The sequence below is a fragment of the Camellia sinensis genome, chromosome 11, assembly GCF_055761805.1.
Source record: "Camellia sinensis isolate YWXY chromosome 11, ASM5576180v1, whole genome shotgun sequence".
Taxonomy (NCBI): domain Eukaryota; kingdom Viridiplantae; phylum Streptophyta; class Magnoliopsida; order Ericales; family Theaceae; genus Camellia; species Camellia sinensis.
In genome coordinates, this window is record NC_138971.1 from 151849759 (window position 1) to 151857928 (window position 8170).

Consider the following 8170-nt stretch of genomic DNA (forward strand, 5'->3'; position numbering starts at 1 on the left):
TGAAACAACACAAATTGATCTCTAAAAGTTTTAGTTTTTAGAACAAATGAAAATGGTGGCTAAAAGTTTTAATTTTGGAGACAATTAAAAGTGGTATGCAAAGGTTATAATTTTTTTGAGACAAATAAAATTGGTCTTTCAAAGTTTGACTCTTTATTTTTTAAATTTTGTAACAATTCTCTAAAAATGCTAGTTTAAACATCAACTTATATTCCTTTCTTGATTTCTCAACAACCAAAACGAAAATATCAAACATATCATCAGACAATCTGTTCATCTCCAAATTAAATTCAACAACACAAAAAAAAAAAAATGCTTATTGCATTCAAAGAAACTTAATCAGAAAATATTTATTAGGCTTAATCAAAAGATATTTATTAATCAAAACATGCTCAACAACCAAACATAAAATAATCAACAACCAAACAGAAAATATCAAACATATCTTCAAACATCTGTTCATCTCCAAATTAAAATTCAACAACGTCAAAAATTCAACAAAGAATGTTAGCAAGAGTATATTTATTAGGCTGTATCAAGAAATCACGCATCTGTAAAAACATTAAAATGGCCTCACAAAAAATCCGATTCTTAGAATCCCATTCTCAAAATAACCAGCTATGAGAGAATTCCAAGAAACAGAATCTCTACAAATCATCTCACAATGCACTTGCGTTCCCAGTGCACTTGTGTTCCCCTTCCTGCCAATCAAAGAAGAAACGAAGTTACATTTACTTATTTAGGATTAATACTTGGTGAAGCTACACACTCTAGTTCTCAATCTGAAGAGCACAAAAACAGACAACAGACTATACATATAAAGAATAAAAGAAAAAACCTGTCTTCATGTGACTGCATGTGAGCACCATTGAAACTTCATATAAACAAACAAAAATTGAAACTTTCAACAGAATGTACCACTTACTTGAAGGTATGCAATCAATGTTGCTTCATCCTCTTCGCTAAAATTGAAACTTCATACCCTGCTCGTCCTCTACCTTTTGTAGACATGCCTGTTTACATATGATTTCAAACTCAGCAGAAAATAAACCTAGAAAAAGAAAATGGAAACATACAACATATGATAAAAAAGCATGTCACTTAAAAGCTCTGAGCCCCCACAAAATACTGAATGACAGAGTATTGAATGTATAAGCTTAATCCCATCAATAGCCCATTGTACTGACCTGTATGTATAATTTACCATGCTTCTCTGATTTTTGTTTCTATCATGTCTATTGATACACCAGGGAAAAGCTTAAAACAAGGCCATTGAAATTTGTCTTGAAGCTTAATTTCAGTGATAGTTGTGGCTGTCAGTGTATCAGTATTGCGTTCCCAGTTAATTTTCAAGTAAGAGCCTGAAGCCTTCTGTATTTCTCAATGTTTTTGTTCTTTCCGTCTTAACTGCAAGTTAACACTAAATGATTTAACAATTTTGACAAGAGTGCAAAGATTAACTTCTAAATGCTCTGTTTTATCCTGCTTTACTTTACATATGATAAACCAATCGGATTAACAACAATAATCTTGAATTTTCTCAAATGATTTCAACATTTAAATTTCCTGTGTCATCATGAATACATATGATCTTTTGAATTAATAAATATCTCAAGTGACACCAACAACATGGGAATCGCGGCTTAACCCATTAGGATTTACATTGCTCCAGTTATCATTTCATTCTTGCAAAATAAATCATTTTCTAGCCTTTTCACGTCTGGCATCGATTTTCAATAACTATTTCTTGAAGGGCCAGAAGAAAAGAAAATCTAGGAAGACAGAAACGGATTAAAATTCACTAGTTGCCTTGTTTATGCTTTGCAAGCACCGTTGGACAATTTAAACCACGACAAGAATATCGTGATTCAGAAGCTTAGGGACGCAGCAATTCAAGATCAATGCTGTGGGTAGGTTTTAGTAGTGGAGAGAAAAATTTGCTCGTACCCAAAAAAGGAAACTATTGTATATGCCATAGCTACAAACCTTATTGGGTATGGTGGTTCTTACCAATTTTTTTGGGTATGGTATCTAAAACCACTCAATATGACCATTCGTACCAATTTTTTTGGGTATGGTATCTAAAACCACTAGTTTTGAACTATAGTTGGACCCATGAAAATAAAGTAGTCAAACTCAGATGCTACAAGGAAGCATAATCAAATTTCTTGCATATAATTCAATAACATATAATAAAGCAGTTATGCAAAACTGAGCTAGGGTAAAGAATGATCTTGTGCAGCAGTGCTTACACACTTACCAACTGTTCTTCTGTCGTGCAGAGATGATGATATCAACTTCATACCTGGTTGCTGGCCCACAGATCCACCAGACAGAGAGAGTGCCTCCCTGAATGAGCTCCACAAAATCAGGAACCATATCTCAGAGATCATACCAAAAATTCAACAAATGCAAAACAGAAACATTCTTAAATATGTTTCATGGAGGCCCAGAGCACTCAACAACAGCCAATCACCAAAACTTGGGCATTGCAAGAATGAGAAACGCTACCAAAAAAAAAAAATCATTACCAATGAGGGTAATGCCATGGAAGGAGGAAGATCAAAATAAATGCACGTTAAGATAGTGATAAAAGACACGGTAGCATGGAAAAATTGGATAATTGGCAATGCAGAATCGCAAAACATGATTCATGGAAAGATTTTATTGAGTCGAGTCTAATAAGTTTCTCAAATTATTCATAACATACAAACAATGCTGAAAATTCAAGACTACAAAGGTGCCACATGGAATTCAAGGCAAAACAAACGAGGAAAACAAGTTTATGTCCCCTATCAGATTAAAGTGTAAAGGAACAGATGTTGTGGTTCATCATGTCTTTTGTTTTCACAACAATCAAACAGAACATAAATAGATTTGTAGAAACAAACCTGGAAAATTATCCTGCTTTTCATAATTCAAGTGGCTTTGTTTGCAAGGATGCAGTCCTATCAGATCAGAACGGCATGATCTAAACAACTAGAGTATCCAATGAGCACTATCGGTTAAATTTCAACAAGGCATGAGGAAAACAAGAAAATCAGAAGGGACTCCATGATTCTCCAGCATCTATATCACTTATCAGCTAAACTGACAACTATAACCATGATTGCGTTAGTTGTCATCATAATCAATCTAAAACACCATATCCAAAAAAATGTCTGACTTTGAAGGAAAATTTTCATATAAATGGACTTTACACACAAAAAAAAAAAAAAAAGAAAAAAAAAAAGAGCCAGTGAGCAACTTTTCAAAATACAGAAATGGATGGTGCAAAAAAATTATCAAACTCATGGAGTTTTATTCTTCTTCCTCTCTTCACTCTGTAATGTTGCTGATTTCATACACAAACACACACAGACCAAAAAAAAAAGCAGCTTGTTCTTTTCTTTTACCAAATTCAAACACAACATTAAGAAAATTCTTAACACTCATGTTGTTGAATGGATCCATATGCACCCATTTTTCTCACTCTGAATGCAACGAAAATGAAGTGCGGATTTAATGTTCTCCAATTGAAAATACCTAAAACATTTGCTAGAATAAAACTAATAGCTACCTGCCATTGCTAGTAAATTTAACAATGCAATCAATCGAATTGGCATCTACATTTCCAAACAAAAAATCAAGCAGATAAAGACCAAACAAAAAATCAAATTTCTAAGAAAGTGATGAAAGAATGAAATCCATGGACCGATTTGGCTGGATTTGAAATCCATATGTCATGTGATCAATCGAGTGGGGCGTAAGGATTGAAATATCAGATTTCAAATCTACTTCATTTGAAATCCTTAAGTTAAAAAACAGAGCATTAAACTATTTAACATAGATTAAAAATGTACTCACATAATCATCAATTCATACATATTCTACAAAATTCTAATCAAATTTAGAATAAAATAAAATAAAAAAAAGCACAAAACAACAAAATTTATAAGAGCAACAAAATCAAATGTTCGAAATTGTATAATTTTCCAATAATTCAAACCTAAGGAATCCAATTCTTCAAGCAATAGCAAAAATACAAATCTACCACCAAAGCATCTCTGTTTTTTCCATAGATTTACTTCTGAGACATCCATTGCAACCTGTTTTTTCCATAGATGCTTGGTTATAAATACAAATTACATAATCTGTAAATAAACTGCGGTGAACTTGGGTTAAAATAACATAAAAGTGAGGAAGAAAAAAATTTCCTTGGCAAGTGATATAATTATCTAACCGTTGGCACCCAATACTCTGGATTTAGGAAGCTTGACTGCAATCAAAGGATTGAATATGCCTTGCGAATCAATTTTGAAAATATGCAATAAAAGCTAGTAGTAGATAATATGGTATTCAGTAATTATATGAAGTATCTGAATGAAAGTGCATTACAGATTACATTTAGGCTGGATTCTCTACTTGTTACTGTGATTTCCTTAATATTATCTACAATTTACCACTCTTGATTAGATATTCAATTTGTTATAAGTATGCACAACTACCAAATCCATATTTCCAAAATTACAGAGCAAATACTAAAATACAAAACCACAACATCATTGATTTCGTTCACATTTTAACTCAAATGAGTAATCGACTATCATATCCACAATTACCGAATCCAACACTCACAAATACGCATTAAAAACGAATCATATTATGATGATATCTAAGCATTTTCGAAGAACAAATGCAAACAACAGATCAAAAACCAAATTTATGAGATTGAAATCGCTGTCGAGAGATGAAATTGTCGTTGAGATCAGATTAAGGATTGAATCTTAGAAGCAATCAATAAAGAAATCCAGTGCCACTGTAGAGTTCATTCCGAAAATAGAAAGAAATCAACAAATCCAGTGCATTCGCGAGATAGAAAGAAAACAATCAACAAAGGATTGAATCTCCTAAGCAATCAACAAATCGATTAGTGAGATAGAAAGAAATCCAGTGCATTGCGAGAGAGAAAGAAAGACTATTTCAGATTAGGGATTTGAGAGAGAGAGAGAGAGAGCAAAACCCACTATAATACAAAACCTGCTATTTCCCGACTGTTGAGTTGAAAGAATGAACATATAAAATAAAATAACGTATGATTTGGGTTTAGGACCGATTAAAATTGTAGAGAAAAATAGACTTGTTTCAAAAAGACAATAATATGAAACGTGTATTTTTTAAATTTTTTTTATTTTGTCCTTACAAATATGATTTTTGCAGACAAGTTATTTTTATTCTTAAAAATTTATCTTTAAAACTCAAATTTGTTGGAGTGACAAGCAACTACAATTTGCAACCAACAAAAAAATAGCCACTACAATATATAAGGATTTTAAAGATCAAATATTTTGGTCTTTAAAAGTGAAAATTTTGTTACAAAAAATATTTAGGAACAGATTCCTGAAAAGTAAAAAAGAAGGCTTTTAGTGACAAAATTTTGAAAATGTCACTAAAAATAGACTTTTAGGGACAAAATAATTTGATCTCAAAATAGTTTATTTTTTGAGACAAAAAATTTTGTCCCAAAAAAATAATGATTCATCACTAATGTCCAACGTTGCTAAAAATATAATAACGAAAAGTGTCGTTATGAGTTGCAGTCTCATAAGATAAGGAAAGTCAAGATAGCACAAGCTTATAGCAATAATTAAACTAAAAAATGCAAAAACTAGTAAGGAATTAAAAAATGCAGATACCAAAAATCTCAAATTATTTAAATTCAAGAAGTTATCACGTAATCTGTGAAGTAAATATCGTCAAGTGTTGCATCTAATATGAATTGTTAATATTGAATGTGTTTAGTTACTATTAGAATCACAATCCCAAGACTACAAAAGCCCAAGCTCCAACTAGAAAACAAAAAATAAAGATAATGGTCACTATTCTAATACATCCAAGACAACAAGAGATTCTAAAAATTTCGTTTGATTTGTCACTCTCACCAAATAATCCTCTGGGGGTCTCTTGGGAACACATTAAAAAAGTTAATTTTTTGACTTTTTAACTTTTTTAGCTAAAAAAATTAATTTTTTTTTTTAATCTAAAACAACTCAATTTTTTGTTAAAAAAAGCCATTAAAAAAGTAAAAAAGTTAAAAAATTAATTTTTTACCAACTTCTCAAAACACCACTCCATGTCACACAAATTCTAGATGTTTTCCCCAGTTTATTGATTCCTAATGAATCATCATGATTCAAAAATCCCGTTCACCTTTTTCCTAATCTACAGGTATATAAAATCTATCGGTATAATATTATTCGTGTTGATACTATGAATTAAAGCTTGTCGACAAATTATATTTGAACTGGATTTGATTTGAAAATTTTAAATTTGTTAGCATGAAATCCGATCTTATAACTCGATATATTTCAATCAACACATCCAATATGTAATCAGATCAAATTAAACAATATCCGATTTAATCCAAAATTATTCTTTTGGTTGTTCTTCATGCTTCATGTAAATGATATGCATAATGTTAATGCTTTAATAAATTTAAAAATATAAATTAAATATATATATTAAATAAATAAATAAAATCGGATCAAATCAGATTTTTCAATCAGAGTATCCGGAGCATGTTGGATTTGGGCCAACCGGATTTAGAACGAATTGGATGTGACGAATTTTCTAATTGGTTTGGATTATAAATTTGCACAAATATATATAAAAAAATTCAATCGATACAAGAGTAATTACAAGAATAAGATATATATTATGTTATCAAAAAGATCATTAGCCTACAACGGTTCGAATTTTAACAAAGTCTACCTAATAACTAATTATTAAGTCCAACAACCATTACTAGTTGCAGACTACAACCCCCATCCATCTAATTCTTCTCTATAAAAACTGAATTTACAATCTCACGTCACAAAGGTATTACAAAATCACTAAGCCAAATAACTTGGTTTTAGATCTGATCCATTGAGAGCACTGTTTTTAAGAGTTAAATGAAGCATAAATATTACACTAAGGCTTTGTTTGACATAATCAAAAAAAGTTAAAAAGTCGCTATCCTATATAAGTCACATCATCTTATTTAAGTCACATCATCTCTCCACTACATCACTTCAAATTCAACTTATACCTAACACATATTTCATAAAAAATCAAAAAGTACACTTATTTAATTTATCCTAAACAACCCCTAAGTCGCAATCCAGAGGCAATAAGAAACTATCAACATCATCCTAGCCCAAGAGGTCCAAAAACATTTTTTGTTAGATAATGAAGGGTAAACCAACATCCCAAGGAAATAAGTGGTATTTTGAGAAGATGGTAAAAAGTAACTTTTTTGTTTTTAACTAAGTGCTATTTTGGGAACATAGTAAAAAGTCACGTTTTTGGACAAAATATCCAAAAACGTGGCTGCCAAAAACGCAACAAAATTCCTTTGGGAAGTGCCAAAAACGCAGTCCTGAAATTACAAATTAGGGCCTATGAAAAAAAAATTAAAAAATAAATCTCTTATGTTAGGTAAATGTATTTTGGTCATTTTAATTTGATTTGACATCATAAATAAATGTTAAACTAAAAAGCAAAAAGCTAGCTTTTTACTAACTTCCCAAATCACTTCTAAAAAAAAAGCTTGGTAAAAAGTCAAAAGTCAACTTTTTACCAACATCCCAAAACAACCCTAAACTTTTTGGAAGTGATTTAGAAAGTTAGTAAAAAATTATTTTTTTTACCCAACTAAAATAACTAAAATACCTTCACCCAACTTAAAAAAAATTATATTTTACGCAAACCCACAAAATATAAATATTGAGGGTAATTACGTATTTTTTCAACCTACTTTTTGACACTTCTCAAATGAGCAAAAACGCAACGCAGCGTTTCTCTTCCTTTCCCAAAAGAGCTTAAAAAATTCTTAAAATAATTACATATACTTAAAAACGTATAATATTTATGATAAAAAAATTCTTAAAATAATGGGATCGATGATATGGGTGCATACATATCAATGGTGTGTATGGATTAATGTTTTAAAAACCGGACCGGTGAACGAACCGGAAAAAGCATCGGGTGGACGGGTCACCGGTTCAACCCCGAATCGAACCGTGACGTAATAAATATATTAAAATTATATTTAAATAAAAATATAAGTAACAAAATTATAAATTAAAAATATTAAAAATATTAAATTATCTTAAATATTTGTCCTAATATTTTTTTTACTGAAAAATAT

General features: G+C 30.6%; 1 long non-coding RNA gene across 2 annotated transcripts; it reads right to left on the reverse strand.

Annotated features, from left to right (window-relative positions):
- Positions 1-442: 442 nt before the first annotated feature.
- LOC114298670 (uncharacterized) lies at positions 443-5072 on the reverse strand. 2 transcript variants are annotated; one of them, XR_014344814.1, is made up of 5 exons: positions 2892-5072; positions 2253-2349; positions 1188-1407; positions 926-1013; positions 443-701 (listed from the first exon to the last, which is right to left on the reverse strand). It is a non-coding gene; the product is annotated as an uncharacterized LOC114298670 (long non-coding RNA). The 2 variants fall into 2 exon arrangements; XR_014344813.1 differs by having other exon boundaries at positions 2261-2349; positions 2892-5028.
- Between the last annotated feature and the right edge of the window lie 3098 nt (positions 5073-8170).